The sequence below is a fragment of the Lissotriton vulgaris genome, chromosome 7, assembly GCF_964263255.1.
Source record: "Lissotriton vulgaris chromosome 7, aLisVul1.2, whole genome shotgun sequence".
Taxonomy (NCBI): domain Eukaryota; kingdom Metazoa; phylum Chordata; class Amphibia; order Caudata; family Salamandridae; genus Lissotriton; species Lissotriton vulgaris.
In genome coordinates this window covers 1,190,560,659-1,190,578,643 of record NC_141695.1, presented here as the reverse complement: position 1 = coordinate 1,190,578,643, position 17,985 = coordinate 1,190,560,659, and the positions used below count along the sequence as shown (strand labels likewise).

Below are 17,985 nucleotides of genomic sequence, written 5' to 3'. Positions count from 1 at the left end.
GCTGGTTTCGATGGAAATGATGTCCAAAAGAAAACAAACTGGCCCAAAAGGATCGAACCACTGCGCAATACGCTTTCAGAAAAAAAAAAAGTCTCTTCTTTGGAAACTGGAAAAGCAGGACTGGCGTAGCTATTGTACGCAGAGTACAGTCCAAGGAGGCAGGGTGTCCCCCCACGTAAGGAAAGCTTACGACTCTCCGGAGCCTGTGATGAAAACACTGCAACCGACAGCAACCTTCCAAAGGAAAACACGTGCATCAAAAATGTGCAGACTCGAGAAAAAGAAAACTATCAGTAACTGTCCAAATCGAAACGCTACAAACACGCGTTAAATAGGAAGGCAATATACAGCTGGGGAATGTTAGGAATGAAGCTGGAGGGTCTGGGAAGAGGCAGGAAAGTGACTCGGAGCAGGAGGGAGAGGCAGGGAAATGGCTCGGAGCTGGAGGGGGATGCAGGGAAATGGCGGGGACGAGGCTGGAAGCAGGATAGGGAAAGAAGCACGAACTTGCGCTTCACAGGAACCAAGAGCAGGGCCTCGAAGAGCAGAGAGAATCAGGAAATCGAAACAGGAATCGCTAGGCAGGGAAACAGCAAACGCCGAAAAGCCAAGCTATGCGTTACTGCAGCTGCTTGCTTAAATCCTCCCCCTCACCTGACCAAGACCAGAGTAGTATGGGAGAGTGCACAACGTCCCCTTTTCCTTAACTCCTTCTGGGAGATGTAGTGTCTTAATCCCACATGAAGTCTGGCTCCTGACAGCCACACTCATCCAACAAAGGAATTTATTTAACACACATGAAAAAAGTGAAATACCCCAAAAAACACATTTTGCATTTCAATCCAATGCCATCCATGCCCTAAATGATGTTTAAAATTCAACAGACACCACAGAATCAGTTTTTACATGCACCCATGGATAGCTCTGGGCCTACTGGCTGAAAGACCTATTGGCAGACTACTGGGCTAGTGAATTAAATAAATATTGCAAATTGATCTCAAATGGAGAAAATGTAGTGAACTGTGTAACATGTTTCCTTCATAAAACAAGAAAAATGACTTACAAAGAAACAACTAGGCCCCTACTGAAACTACAGGCCACCCTTCACAATAAAAAATGCGAAACAATGTATAGTACAAAAAAATATTTAGGTGCAATCGAACAAACACAAATTTTCAAACTTACTTGTGAAATCTCAAATTCAAAAGTCCTCAAATCCAATGATATATGATGCAGCAGACACACAGAGGGATCCTTCCAGCTCCAAATCCAAATGAAAGGGGAACAGGAGATGGATAAATCACTGGGAGGAGCCTGCTGGACAGGAACAGGAAGTTGGAGACTCTGGGGCACTTCCTTCCTCTTAAAGAAAAAAGTAAAAAAAGACTCCTTGCACAAAAAAGTGCAGCCAAATGTCAATCTGATGAGTTTTTTAAAAATCCAAATCATCATTTGGAGAAGGTTTTTATGCTGCTAGAGAGAGATACTTCTCCAGATTGCAAATTCTGCGTGTTCGAGATCGCGTTCTTCACAAAACTTCCACCAGAAGTCCGATGGCGCCACCGAATGACGTGTTCGTGATCGCACACTCTTGAGGGACCATTCATCCGGCTACCAAATCTTGTGGCGCTCGCGAATAGATGGGCAATTCCGTCTGCGATGGCAGGCACCCGGTAAGTCGCACGAGCGAAAACGCATTTTGGGTGTGTGAAAAGAAAAAAAACTCTGCTCCGCTGTAAACCCACAGAACTACCACACAGAAATAAGGCACCAACAGACCATATGTATGTATACTAATTTATGGAATGAACATGCACGGTCCATGTAACACGCTGTAACGTCCAGCAATAATGAGAACGGGTTCTCGCCACCCAAGATCCCACGTGTACATTCACACCGTCCTCCGCATGAATGCCGTTCCTGACACTCCCCAATGGAGGGCACTGTGCCAAGTAGTGGCCGACAATGCCACTCAAGCCTTTTTAATCGGTATAAAATAGTACAGACGAATATGCCGTCTTACTGTCCCCCGCAAGAATGCCGGTCCCAGCACTCGCCAACGAGGGGTACAGTGATGCCTTGGTTAGAGATTCACCAATAGCACTGTGGTCCAAGTCCTGGTGTGGAACTAAGAACTGCGGCTCCCAATTATGCTTAGAGTCATTTGACCAGTGCTGGTTCAGGGTTCTCAGGCAAGGACCCAAACTGTGAGCTGCTACTCCTCACTGGGCCCCTATTATGTCTAGATAGTTAAGCACACCCTCAGATGTTTAGTGTGACAAGGAGACGCGCAGGAGCAACCGGTCGACTCACGCCTGGATTCCCGGGGACTCCGGCAAGGCAATCAATGACCCCAGGCAGAGCAAACCAACAAGGTTCCCAGAGAGCTCACGCACCTGGTGGGTCATGTAGAAGCAGCCGCTCGACCCATAGGAAACCCGAACCTCGGCACGCTACGTCGGTAAAGCAGAAAGGAACGCTGTTCCATACCTCACGGCATCTCACCGACCTTCGGCACAGATCGATAATATCCGACGTTTGTTCTTGGCGGCCGCCATTGCTTTATACGCCTCTGGGTTTTGCGCATGCACCGCGCACGGCCTCCTGGGATTTGTAGTTCTTCTCGGGGCCGATAGTGGGAGTTGTAGTTCCGTTTCGTCCTTTGTTGCGGTACGGTTGTTCTCCTACCGCTTGCTGCTCCTTACCTCTTCTTGAAACATGACACTAAATAACACAGCTTTACACAATTATCAAAGGGTGAGTAAAAAAGGGAACATAATATATAACGACGAAACCAAATTGGCCATATAGCTAAAGGGAAGGAAAAAATGGAACACACTATTAAATAAAATAACCAAGTTTAGTTACTTTAATGGGAGGGTGAAGAAAAAAGAAACATTTATGCAATCATGAAAAGCGTTTTAGCATTCAACTACAAGGAGGGTAAGAAAGTGAAACACGCTATTAAATAGCAAAAACATGAATTTATCATTTATCCAAGGGAGGGTAAGAAAAAGGAAACATATGCAATTAAAGGTTAAGCAAAATTAGGGAGGGTAAAGAAAAGGACGCAAAATATACTGACAATTACCCATACAGATTTATATTTACCTAGAATGGTGTAAAGACCAACCCTGGCCACGGGTCAGTTGAAAGGACAGGAGAACCCCAAAGGTTGCAGTGCCAGTAGGCCAGCAGGTGCGGATCCGAATCAGGACAGGAAAATCCAGATTTTGATCAGGACCGGACCACCAAAGGTTAAGACCAGCACCCGCAGTTCAGTTGCTACGCCTGCGCTACTCCTTCTCTGCAGCTAACAGTCAGAACCCCGATTGAGCTATCGATTTCACCGACAAAGTGCTTCGCCAGCACTTCTGCTTCCCAGAACCCGATTGGGTCAGCGAATCTTCTGACAGAGTGCTCCGCAGCCCTCTGCTCTTAGTCACCTATTGAGTGCGTTGGGTCAGTGACAGGTCAGCTATTGGGACAAGTCAGACAAATTAACTAGCTAAGCCTACTCTAGTTGTACTATTTTTCAGGGCAGTGTACCACCCCCCAATGTTGCAAGTGTAAGGATCCCCAATTTCGATTGGACAGAAAAAGAGGACAGGTCTTCACACCACCTAAATTCTGTTACTTCAGTGTTAAATATGAATTTTTCGTTCCCGCCCTATCAATTTTACTTTCACATGACATCTGTATTTCACCTAAAAATGGTTGTTCTATTGACAAATACACTGTATACAGTTTAGTCGTCTTCTAGCAGGGTCAGAAGTCATCTTCCCAGGCGCATCTTGGCTGTGACTGTCTTTTGGCTCAAATTCAATGATAGCGAGTTCAGTTCCTGGCCAGGCTAGGTCATGCGCAAAAGGACTTTCAAAATGGAGTAACAGCACCTCCCAAGCCCAAAGAATACGATACATAAAAAGTAAAAGGAAATAGTTTTAGAACACGGAAATACACGAATACACTGTATACCATGTATTTTCTACTCTATACCCATTACTTTATAATAAACTATAGCATTAGGATTAGGCGGAATGAACAGCTTATCAAAAGCAGCAGTGCAAGCTTCTTGCATGTGAGAACACAGAGCAGCCATATTAGCACTAGTGCGCAGATGCGACAGATTCTCTCCAAAATAAAACTACGTCATGTCATGTGGGTATGACAGACGCATGCGCAATAGAAACATTCGCATAGCAGCAGCCACATTAGATGCAAGTTATTAAGGTTTAGTAAACACATAAGCAAGCTTCTCTCGGACACCCGATGTCGATGTAAAAGGAGCAAAATTAGTAAAACAAACATGTTGGTTACATAATTACCGTTATTCAAGGTTCATGAATACGAGCAAGTCGCTTCTCGTGCGAATCCTTGCTCCATCACAGCAACTATAAAATCTAATATGAACAAGTTTGCTGTAAGGGCTTTGAGGGTCTATCTAAACTGTCCATATACCAAGACTATCTTTATATATATATATATATATATATATATATATATATATATATATATATATATAAATATATATATATATTTGTGTGTGTTATATATGAACAAATATATGCATATATATATATATATAGTAACACAATTAATAAAAGCATACATTTTACATTATATTAATTTTATTTTTTTATATTTTAAATTGATAACTATAAAACAAATATGAGGCGAGGGGAGGCGACCCTGAGGGAGGAGGAGGTGAAGGGGACTCAAATATCCCATCTCGATGGAATGGGCACAATTCCTGTTCCAATTCACACAGGAGACAACACATGACAACTCACCCGGGGCTGCGCCATCTCAGTCTCAGACACCAGCAGTCTCCGATAGCGCAAGCAAATGCCATGACGCAATAGCTTGGGCCCATGGTGGATAGGGCATGCACTAGAATCCCGCCAGACCAGAGCCACGGCTGCTGATGAGGAATGCTGCCCCCGTCCTTGCCCCCCATGATTCTGATACTGCAGACCTCTAGCAGATGACACGGAAATCACCATACAACAGCCCCTTAGCATTAAATATCCTTTTAGCAGATCCCCGGACCCCTCTCGAACCCCCCCTACACCCCCTCCTGCAGTTCATAGGTTCATATTTACCCCCTAACACCAGAGAGTAGGCTCCTATATACTAGGAGCACATACATGGGCAGTATTCAATGAGGTACACCAGAATAGGGTGGGGGGCATTACATCAGCCCGCACCCCCACGGAGACCCACCTGTATAGATATTCAGCATGGGTCACTTTACCACACCATATTTCAGATCAACAGGAGCTTAATACCAGCACACAGGATGTTGTTTTTATACTTGAACTATTGAATGTACAATGTGCTAGATCATGGGTACTCATAGTTTGGCCCGCGGGCCGGTGGCGGCCCGGCAAGCCTTCCTTGGTGGCCCGCGGACCTTTTCAAACATCGTACCCATGTATGTTTTTTTTAAAGAGTGTCTGCTGCAGCGCGACTCTGAGAGTCTCTGCTGCTCTGTGAGGGCCGGGCCATTCTCACTTAGCTTGTGGAGCTGCAGGGGCCTAAGATGAGGGGAAATACAACAAAGCGTCATTAGCATACAGATGGCCTTTAATGACCTGTGAAGTGCTTGGGTGTGGCTGTGTGTGTGCGCCTGGAAACTGTCTCAGTCCAGGCTGACACACAGGCAGGGTGAGATGACAGAGGGAGGTAGAGAGAGGGAGGGAGAGAGGGAGTGAGGGAGAGAGAGGGAGTGAGGGAGAGAGAGGGAGTGAGAGAGAGAGGGAGTGAGAGAGAGAGGGAGTGAGAGAGAGAGGGAGTGAGAGAGAGGGAGTGAGAGAGAGGGAGTGAGAGAGAGGGAGTGAGAGAGAGGGAGAGAGAGACAGAGGGAGTGAGAGAGAGCGGGAATGAGAGAGCCAGACAGAGGTAGGGTGTAATGACCAGATTTTCAGACCAGATAGAACCAGCTCACTGAGCAACACCAACCTGGCCAAAACGTAACCACCTCCCTCCTCAGGACCCATCTTTCCAGGCACCTGGGTACCTACCTGAGGATGGGGAACTCGCAATATACAAGCTCATATCATCAGAAACACCACTAAATCTATAGGGATTACTAGGAATACTCACTAAGTACGTCCATGCCCTACATCACACTCATACCTCATAGTCTCGCGGCCACTTAGGCCCAGACTAATCTACCCTGGGGCAGTTCTGATTATGTACCATTACACACTGATCACCCTCAGTGCTCACTCGACACGCAATCCGGCGTGCCATACACACTGATCACCCCCAGTGCTCACCCGACACGCAATCCGGCATGCCATTCACACTGGGCTGCAGTCCCAGTGCTCTCTTTTTATCCGGTCCACAATCCGGCGGGCCTAAACACTGGTCTCCCTCCCAGTGCTCGCTCACTTACAACCCGATCCACAATCCGGTGGCTCTAAGTACCAGTCTCCCACCTGGTGTTCTCATTAACGCCACTTACCAATGACGACCACTTTCCTATGAATACCTTCAGCTCTCTCTCTATGTTGGGAAGTCTCTCTCACTATCCACTAAGGGTTCGCTACTACAATAATATTATGGGATGGCCGAACTACTTAGTGTCTGAATATTTCCCTAGCTCAAGGGCTCCTCTCTCTCCCTAATTATTCAGTGGCTACTTACCGGATCAGGGGCAGCATCTGTTCTGGCTGTAACACCTGCCTAGAAGGAAAGGTTACCTGTGCTTTAAGAACAATAGACACACACTGTATGCAAGAGTTAAAATGCTCTCTATCATAAGAACAACACATGCACACTAGTTCACTAAGAACTGGGGTATCTTTATTACAATAACAATAGAATACACATACACAAATCTGCGGGGTCTCTGTGACTAACAGGAACTTTAACACACCGCTGAAAGAAAAGGATTAGACATACAATAGCCTAGGGATAAAGACAAGATTAAGGTGTAAGTGTAAAGTAAGCTGATTCAGACTACCTCACCGATTAGAAGGAATATTTTTCTCTCTGTATCTGGTGGGATCAGGGCTCTCTGTCTCTCCCTCCGTCACCACAGCTTCACGCCTCTGGCTCAACTGCTTCAGCTGACAGCCTCAACTCCTCCATCTGCTTTAATGCATTCTGACAAACTGGCAGTCCCAGCTGATAGTTCATATGACTGCTCTCTCCAGCTTCAGCAATCATCTGCCTTCTTTCTCCATTCCAGAAAACCAATAGAACTGCACTGTACTCTGCAGCTCCAGCAGACATCCTACTCTCCACTCTTCAAGAACCAAACTGACCACTCCTCCTCTTCTGCACTTCGCTGATATGGATTCCTGTCCTCTAGTGGAAAGCTCCAGCCAGTAGCCTCCTCCCACCAGGTCCATGCACCGGGCTCCTTGCTCTAGACGCTCCCACAGTGATCAGCTGCTTGTTTCGTCTAGAGACCTGAGCCCAGGGACACTTCTTGATTAGATTCAGCTCTGGCCGGTTCTCTCCGGTTCGCTTAGGGCGAACAACAGCTCAAAACCAAAATATTACCTTTCCCCTTCAAGCATCTCAGCTCTGCAGGGATAGAAAGCAAAATGGAGTCTCTCTAGTTCTGGGCCTTGTAGGCCTGAGAAGGATGAAATAACCCTTAGCTCTGTCAGAGTACCTACACAAACCATACCAATGTGTAATATAAAGTCAGGACCACAGGATCCACCCTCTACTATAGGCAGGATAATGAAAGGACACATAACTATGCTAAAGCCAATAGGCAATAGATGGATTAGAGTCAAGAATAAGGAATCTATCATCATATAAAGCAGCTATCCTCTTCTAGGTCTGGAAGAAAGGGCTTAAAAGGGCCAACACAAGGTAAGAATACAGCCCATAGGTGTGAGCAAGTTTAAAGTCTTTATCACTCCGAAATAGAGCCAAAAAACAGGTCAAGACATTCCACCCTAGACTTTATCTTGCGAACATCTATAAACAACAACAAACTAATAAACAAACATCAACACAATCTATCAACAAAACCAAAAACCAAAAGACTCTCTAAAATAAATGACAACTTAAGGAAATTCCACCTGAAACTTAATGTAGGGAATACAAATCTAACAAGGTCTGGGCACACATTACTAATAGATGTAGGACATAACCTAACTAAAAGACACACCTCCCAGGACAACTTAAAGTTTAGGGTAACCACCCTTGGAACTAATCCAACTGTTCTAATTAAGAGTTGATGAATCAAAGTGAAAGTGTAATAACAGGAAAATAAGGATAACCCCATTCCTACAAAATAGCTGGTGTAGCACTATGCATATCAAGCAATAAGTCAAGGAAAATTATCTAAGTGTGGTTCATATCTAAAAGATAAATTTGAACCATGCCAAAGGCAATAGGTAAAGATCAAACAGTTTGCACCTAGTTCCTCACTGTATCACACTGTGGAACACATGTGTGCACTATCATTTAGAACATTGTTTACTCTTCCATTGGCAAGACTGTTTTGCAGAAAACAGGACAACTATGAAATAGGTAAAAGATAAACAAGTGTAAAGTCATTTTGTATCAATGATAGAATAGCATAGCATACTAAAGGCAAAATATATATATATATATATATGAATTATTTCATTCATGTGGTACTGCATAAACATCAAAACCATGATATTACTCCCGAACTGATCGTAGAGGCAATAGACTCGCTGAAGGGTTCCTCGGCGCCAGGCCTGGACGGTTTCACTGCAGATTTTTATCAAACATACAAAGAGGAGTTGGTCCCTATCCTGGTCGAGGTGTACGCGGAGGCCCTGGAGTCCGGTATTCTCCCCCCTACGCTCCGTGAGGCGGTTATTGTCTTGCTACCCAAACCTGGCCGAGACCCAACGGTCTGCGGTTCCTATCGCCCGCTATCACTCCTAAACCTAGACTATAAAATCCTTGCCAAGGCGCTCGCTTTGCGGCTCGCGCTGCTAGTGAATTCTATCATTTCACCGGTTCAATCCGGCTTCGTGCCCCAAAGGTCGACTTCCCTGAATCTACACACAGTCTTCTCGGTCCTACATAGAATTGACCCGATCGTCCCAGCGGCGGCGGTCTTTCTGGACACCGAAAAGGCGTTCGACACCTTGGAGTGGCCCTTTTTTCTAGATGTGATGCGTAGGATGGGCATGCCGGCTATGTTTGTGGCGACCGTTGAACTGCTGTACACGGCTCCCACGGCGCGTCTTCGCCTCAATGGAACTATTACCGAGAGATTCACTCTGTCTAGAGGAACACGTCAGGGATGCCCCTTATCCCCCTTGCTTTTTATTTTGGCTATGGATCCTCTGGTCCGTCACTTTCAGGAGAAACACTTGCACAGGGGACTCCAGTTCCGCACAGGGCCTCTGCTTGTTTCGCTCTACGCGGATGACATGGTTCTGTACATCCGCACCCCAGAAACCAACCTACAGCCTCTGCTGTCGGAGATTGTACGTTTTGGTGATTACTCTGGCCTCAGGGTTAATTGGCACAAATCGCAACTGTTCCCCCTTACCCTTGCCACTTTGAGGTGGCCTTGCGTCTTCCCATTGGAATGGTGCGAGGACTCCGTTAAATACCTAGGAATTCACATCCACATGGACACTGTGGCTATCATTCGCATGAACTATGGACGCACCCTCGATTTCTTGGAAGATAACACGGATAGGTGGCTCCGCCTTCCCTTGTCAATGGCTGGTCGCATTGCCATAGTGAAAATGGTGGTACTGCCCCGGTTCTTATATTTATTCAACAACATTCCCATCCCTCTCACTCGGGTTTTTTTCACGCAACTACGCACGGCCCTGTTGAGATTGGTTTGGGGTGGGAAGCGCCCACGTCTGGCCTGGAGCGCGCTGACGCTGCCATATGAAAGGGGGGGCTTTGGGGTCCCGGACTTCTACCTCTACTACCTGGTTGCCCAGTGCTCGTATGCCCATTCCTGGTTCCATCCGGACGCCAGGATTCAACACTTGAAACCTGAGGCGGACGCTGCACTCCCTATATCCCTGGACAACGTGCTCCCTAAGGGCCTTCCTCGCGATCCGCATGACATACTTCCTCTTACCACTACGGCTTGGGCCTGGGACAAACTTAGACGCTTACTGCGTGTTGACACTCTGTACTCACAGGCCCTCCCACTGCCCAACCCTCATTGGCTCCCCATAACTGGCGAAACATTGATCTGTCGTACACTAGCTAAATACCAATTGACTACGATCGGTGACTTGTTCCCCGACGGCCACGCGCTTTCCGTTTCCGAGGACCCTCGCTTCTCGGAGCGCACTTTCATGGACACCTTTGTGCTGGCTAGACTCAAGGCATTGTTGCGTGCCACGTTCCACACCTTCCCGTTGCCACCGGACGACACTCTCACACTCACTTCCATTATCCAGAACACTTCAGGGGCCCACGTGGTATCCAAACTTTACAAATTATGTTTATCCTCACTCCCTTCGTCGGATGAGACGGTTCGTGCCGCTTGGGAAAAGGATCTGGGCACCCAGATCTCTGACGATCAATGGGACGCATGTTGCGCCACGACAAGAGAGGTGTCGATGAATAACAGACACAAACTCATTCATTTCAAATTCCTTCGCCGACTGTACCACACCCCGGCGATGGCCCACAGAATCGACCCTGCGCGCCCCCACACCTGTCCCAAGTGCAACACCCCACAGGCGGACTTCGCCCATCTCTCCTGGACATGCCCCAAGCTCCACGCCTTTTGGGTTGCTATACATGATACACTGGGTACGATTATAGGCATTCCACTGGCCGTTTTACCTGAGATTGCCCTGATGGGATACATGTCCAACTTTCCCCGAAAGATACGCAAATTGGCATCGATCTGCTTCCTTCTGGCCAAGAGAGAGGTTGCACTGCACTGGTGCTCGAGACGGGCTCCCACAGTTGCCGCTTGGCTGCGAAGTGTGGCTTATTGCAATGTCAATAGTGTGGAATATTCTGGCCAACTCCCGGCAACCTCCCGCCCCACCGACATCTGGGACCCGTATCGCCAATACATTGCGGGGAGGGCGAGGGAAGCCACAGCTCAGTCCCTACACCCCAATTTACCTACTGGGGTGGGCTAGGCCTCAGGTACCCCACGCGGCACTCCATTAGCTAGAGCTTCTGCCACGACACGCCGCTCTCCTGCTACATGGGGATGGACCGTCCCGTTTGCTCGCTGCTTTACCCTACTCTTGGTCCCTCAGGTATTGTTGGCGATCTATGGCCTTCTGTTTTTACTCCTGTTCCTCCCGGGTGGGGTGTTTAGATGTTTGCTGTTATAGAAGTGTGGTTATAGTCTGCGATGCCTCCTATTGTGATACGGAACGGACTGATGTGCTGGTCTCGCAAGCTGTTACTTCTGAATGATGCAATTTTCTTTCCTTTTTTGAGTTTTTTGGACTATTGTTTATGCTTGCTTTGAATTTCAGTTGCTTATCAGAAAATTCTACTATTGTGACATTGGTTATGCTCCATGATGCGACCTAACTGTTTATTTCCTAGCGTCACTTTGTTACCGGAACTGATTGAACTCTGCCTACTTGACGCTATGTTCAAAATCTGTAAGCTGTATTACTGTGGTTTGCGTCAATTTGCTTTAATAAAATGTTTAAAAAAATAAATAAAAATAAAAACCATGAACAGGACTGTGAAACTCTTTTAAGTGGGGCCTGTATATGGTAACTGCAAAAGTGGCATAATGTCCATCTGAAATAAAAACATGGGAAAAATGACTCCTTCTGTTGGAAACATAATTATAACCAAATAAAAATGGGTTCTTCAGCATATCATCATTAGGGATCATAGCACATGACTCGTGCAATACTGTAATTTAGGATTCAAGGCAGTCAATTGTGGAAAGAAAGTCTGTTGATTCATCAGTGTAGGTCACCACCCTTCATCTTCATCTGTATCCGGTGCCAAGGAAGCACTTCCTCCGATCTGGTCATTAGTCACCAGCTTCCGCCGTTCATCCGCCACCAATCCGGTCTGGTCTGGTTCCATATTCCAAAAACAACAAACTAACATAAAAAATGAAAACAATAAAGTAAAATAACAAAGGGAGTGGGAGGGGGGGTCGGCCGACGCACACACCAAACACCACAACCCAACAACCTGAAACGAAAAAACAAGTATCATTAATCTAGCAAAAATACATTTACCGGGGCGTGGCTTAGCGGCTGAACATGGCGGTCGCATAGCTGTAGGGCTCCGTGAGTGAGGCAGCTACCCCACTACAATCCGACCATTAATCCGAACTTGATCAACCTCTGATCGGAGGAACCCGGCTCCAGGACTGAGCGGGAATCACCCGGAGGCGAAACGGCCGAAATCGGATGCCGGGAGGTGGACCTACGACATCCGTCGCCAGGGGGCCTGCATCGATCCTGCAACACCGGGCTCCGGTAGGACTAGAGGCCGGGCGGAAGTGAGTGAGACACGGCAGAGGGCGACCGGAAGGGCGCGCTACCCGCCCCCCCCCCCGTGCCACTCCGAAGCCTTTGACCGGAACGCTCCCCTGGCACCCCCGAGTGACTGTGTTCCAAATCGCCCGCAGGAGAGAGGGGTCAGCGAACAGCGGCGACGAGGACTCTGCATTGGTGCACTAAGCTAAGTCCCCCTGCAGTGAACAATAACTACGGTGAGGGGAGGGCGGAGTGCCCGTTCGGCAAGGGCCCCTACGTAACGGCTCGCTGTCCGACCCCCCCCCCTCCCACCGGAATACAAGGGACTGCACGCACGCAACTCGCGGCACTCGCCGCCACATACAGAATTTTGCGCCAATTTGGAAGCGCAACGCATCTTGATAGGAGGCGGACTTCGCCCTCACACACGGCTGGGGGGAGAGGGAGGAGCTGGGGTGCGACAGAAGAGGGTGCGAGGGCCAGAGAACAACGGAGGCACGGGCGGGGAGCCCCAAAAACGACATAGAGACCCATAAACTGCCAGTGGCCAGGGAGAGACGCTGATTCCACCCCACTCAGACACAGCAGGCACTGGAGGTGTGGTCTGGCAAAGCATCACCAGACAACACGAATGCAGCGGTAGGCAGAGACCGAGGGCAAGGTGGAACAAAGAGTGTCAGGCAGGATACACGTTGCCTTGGGACTGACTCGGGTCTGACGGCACATTCAGCAAGCAGTGGCAGTGGGTGAGCAACGCCACTGAAGCCTACCTTTAACCTATTGGACACAGACACCCCCCCCTTGGGATCACTTGCCACGGAAAAAGTAGACATCAAGGGTACCGGGAAGAAACATGACCGGCAGGGGCCCGAAAAAGCCTCGTCGCAGTCTAAACTGGAGAAATTTGCATATGACAGACAGGTGCACTCCCAGGCAGAACCGCGCACGTCAACGGGGAAGACGCCAGAGACCGATGGGACAAAAAAAGCAACACTTGATGACGTGATGAAGGCGCTGGCACAAGTGCAGGCAACAGGGGTCCACGGCTACTAAGGTCTCGCTGCTTAGGGCGGACTTCCAAAAAATGGGAGAAAGAGTGAAACAGGTCGAGGTGGTCACTAAATCTCTGATTGAAGACGTATCAGACCTACAATTGGCAATGGAACGAGTGGCGGCAGAGAATAAGACACTGACAGAGAAGCTGGACGACCAGGAGGGGCGCTCCAGGTGCAACAACGTACGAATTCTTAGGGTCCCGGAATCGGAAGGAACTAGAGCCATGGATCTGTATGTGGAAGACCTGATCAAGACACAGCTCAAACCCAAGGGTTTATCGCAATTTTTCTCCGTTGAAAGGGCGCACAGAGTTCCAGGGGGAAAGCCCAAGCCTGGAGCCCCCCCTAGACCCATACTAGCGAGACTCTAACTTTCGGGACCGGGACGCGATCCTGCAGGCTGCGAGGATGGCTGCGCCGCTGCAGGTTCAAAACTCTACAGTAGCCTTTTTCCCGGACTATACTGCGGAGGTGGCGCGCCGGAGGAGGACCTTCCTTGATGTCAAGAGGGAACTGAGAGCTAAGGAACTGCCGTACTCTATGCTGTTCCCGGCCCGGCTGCGAGTGGTCGCGGACAGTAAGGTTTGGTTTTTCGACACGCCAGAGTCGGCGCGCGAATGGTTGGATGGCTGGCGACAAGTAGAACTACCCCGCCGCTCGCATAGAACTCACCAGAGTCAACGCGGAGACAGCCAACCGAGATCTCAAGCATCAGGTGGAGTTGAATCGACACACTCCCAGGCGCAGGACAACACCAACGCACTGGAAGACGTGGAGGAATAGTCGCCCGGCACCAAACGGAATGAACACTGACATGGCTTCGTGGGTGAGACCCGGCTTGGACACTGTCCCGGGGGAGACCGGAGAGGGCAGGGGTCCTGTTCACTCCGGAGGACACTTCACCCCAGCAAGCAAGTACTGTTTATGGGTTGGGTAAAGCACTCTGCTGAGTTGGGGTGGCGGGCAGTTCTGAGCCCGTCTGGCAGGGAGGCAGGGAGGGGGGAGGAGTGGGGGGGTTGTTTAGCTGTTCATTGCAAACCACAAACTGTGACAGGCTACATATTTCTCCAGGTTCAGTTTGGGAAGGGAGAAGAGAAGTTAGTTGAGTTTTTCAGAGTTCTACAGGATTGGTCGGATTGTGCTGGCTGGTACCCGTGCTGCTTCCTTGGTAGGGAGGGGTGGGACACTGTGACCGCAGGACACACTGGACACATGATCATATACACGACGGACTATGGCAGATTGCCCACGACGTAGACGGGAAGAGGGTGCACCTAGATCCCAGGGAGTACCCCTCCGCATACTAACATGGAACGTACGGGGCCTGGTAGACAAGGTCAAACGTGGGCTGGTACTCACTGCACTGAAAAGACAGGGGCCGGCTCTAGCACTCCTTCAAGAAACACATTTACAGGGTGGGACCGCCAAGGCGCTTGATAGAAGAGGCTATAAAATGATTGCACATTCAGAGTTCACATCAGGATCTCGAGGGACTGGGATTTTACTTAAGAAATCCTCACAGTTTATACCACTGAGTACGAAGATTGATGGGCAGGGTTGCTTTGCGGCCCTACAGGGACAGTGGGAAGGAAGGCTTATTAATATGGTCTCAGTATACATCCCACCGGCGCTTCATTCGGTCATGCTTCCAGCTCTGGGTGAGTTCCTACTGGCCCTTCCAGAGGGAGACATCATACTTGGGGGGGATTTTAATGCCACTGTAGACGGTACACTTGACAGGTTCCCGGCCACAAGCTCAACCGGGGGTCCCTCACGCTTCCAACGTTTCTTGACCGCTATGGGTCTAGTGGATATATGGCGGCATGCACACCCTAACATGAATCAATACACTTTCCACTCTGCTGTCCACAACAGTCTCTCGAGGATATATTACTTCTTGGCACTGGGAGAATGCATACAACACGTAGAAACCATAGACATTCAACCCAGAGGCATATCAGACCACTCCCCGATTCTTTTAACACTCTCCACCCAGGAGAAAACACGCAAACGACTTTACCCCAAACAGGCAGCATACCTAAAGGCGCCCAAAGTCAGGAAAGCACTCAAGACGGCGACGAAGCACTACTTCGAAGAGAATCTAGAGTCAGTGCGCTCGGCAGCGACCCTATGGGAAGCATACAAGACAGTGTTAAGGGGGCAAGCAATAACCACACTTACAGGCTATAGACAGGAAAAAGCGCTCGAATTGGCAGAAATAGAGCTGGCACTGCGAGAAGCGACAATAAGACACGAAACACACCCCACGCCGGACACGGCCCACACACTGCACCTCCAACAACACTCGTATACGGAATATTTGCGGCACCAAGTCAGAGGGCAGATAACGGAAACAAAGAACAGAATTTATGATATAGGAGATAAAGTGGGCAGGATGCTGGCCTGGTTAGACAAGAAGGGAGGGAGCTCTAGGAGTATCCAACAAGTGAAAGACAGGAGAGGTACACTGCACACGAGCCCGGAGCGAATCGTAGAAATACTTGCTGACCACTTTGAGGGTGTTTACACGTCTGACAGGGATGTGACAGTAGAAATGGCCAGGGCGGCACTGGAATCTATCCACACACCGAGGCTGCAGCTGGAGGCATCAGCGGAACTAGAGGCAGATCTAACCATGGACGAAATCCACATAGCGATACGAGCAATAAAACCCGGTAAGGCGATCGGCCCAAATGGCATCCCGATAGAGTGGTACCAGGCCACGTCGGAAAGGCTCAGTAAACACCTACTGGCCATGTACACGGATTGCCTATCAAAAGGCGAGCTCCCACCAGACCAAAGAGTAGCGACCATCATCGCGATACCTAAACCAGGGAAACCACCGGAAGATTGCAATTCCTATCGCCCCATATCCCTTCTCAATGCAGAAGTTAAAATACTAGCCAAACTCCTGGCTACCCGACTATTGACACACCTACCAGACCTCATACATCCCGATCAGTCCGGGTTCATGCTGCACAGAAACACGGCACTGAATTTGCTAAGAGTGCACGGAATGTTGGCAAGAGAGGACTCGATTCTCGAGCCAGCGGTTATATTGGCCCTCGATGCGAAAATGGCATTCGATCTGGTCGAATGGAATGACCTGTTCGAGGTCCTGGCACACTTAGGATTTGGACCCAAATTCGTAGCATGGGTCAGATTGTTGTATGCGAGACCGGTGGCACAGGTGGTAGCGAACGGCCATATCTCGCGCACATTTCCATTGGGGAGAGGCACTCGACAGGGTTGCCCCCTGTCACCACTGCTTTTCGCGATCGCCCTAGAACCATTAGCACACCTGATACGGTCCACCCCACTGATTAGAGGGATTTCCTGGGCTGGGGGAGGGGAGGACCGCGTCTCTCTATACGCAGACGACATGCTAGTTTACCTCACTGACCCGGACCATAGCATTCCAGCGCTTCTGACTCTGTGTGATGAACACGGAAAAGTCTCAGGATATACGCTGAACTGGAATAAGTCGGAACTATATGTTCTGAAGGGACCGGGCCCGACACTGAGTGCTCATTGCCCCTTGACCGAAGCCGGTTCATCCTTTAAATACCTGGGCATACATGTCACCAAGGACCCGGTAGAATTTGCGCAGAAAAACCTGAGGCCACCTATAGAACGGCTTAAACAGGACGTTGGGTTCTGGGCCGGACTGCCCCTCACGATGCTGGGTAAGGCAGCATTGTACAAAATGATGTCACTGCCCCGTTTCTTATACATCCTGGAGAATACGCCGTACCCGGTAGAACCAGGTTACTTTAGGAAAGTGTCAGCGTTGGTGGCAAGTCTCCTGTGGAGTACCCGCCCGGCCCGCATCGCGCAGGCCAAACTTCACAAAGGGTGGTACGACGGAGGGATCGCACTGCCAGACCTGAAAGTGTATTACTGGGCAGCGCAGCTGAAAATCATAAATCAGTGGATCCACGCCCCCAAAATGACCCAGCATTCAGGGCAGACATGACACAGTTAGGCGCAAGTACCCTACTGGCCCCCTTGTACGACCAACGGTTAGTACGCAAACTGAAGGGACCCACAAAACTCACAGCAGCGATATGGCACAGGGCGCAGGCGACACTGGGATGGAAAGGGAGAATAACTAAACTTACTTCCCTGTGGGACTCCCGGGTGCTGGGGAACTTGCGGAATAGCAAGGGCTTCTCCCATTGGGATGTGATAGGCCTGTCCACGGTGGGAGATTTATGGGAACAGGGCACGGTGATTCCATGTGCACGACTGAGAGAACAATACGAGCTAGGGCCACGAGAAGAATTCCGATATGCTCAGATTCGGCACGCGCTGCTTACAGCCATCCCCCCCAGAGACGGAAGTGCCAGAGGCCTCCCCGCTTGAAGACTGCCTCCTTACGGACTATATGCCAGAGCGAGCAACCTCGCTCACATACCGTAAGTTAAGCAACAATTTGCCGGATCCCATGATCAAACTCAAGGAAAAGTGGGAGGGGGACGTGGCAGCTATGGACGAAACCGAGTGGAATGAAGCAGTGG

The 17,985-nt window shown here is 49.2% G+C and overlaps 1 long non-coding RNA gene across 1 annotated transcript in view; it reads right to left on the bottom strand.

Annotated features, from left to right (window-relative positions):
* Nucleotides 1–17,985, bottom strand: part of LOC147703138 (uncharacterized) — a 113,544-nt gene that overhangs the window by 64,756 nt on the left and 30,803 nt on the right. The window lies entirely within an intron of this gene.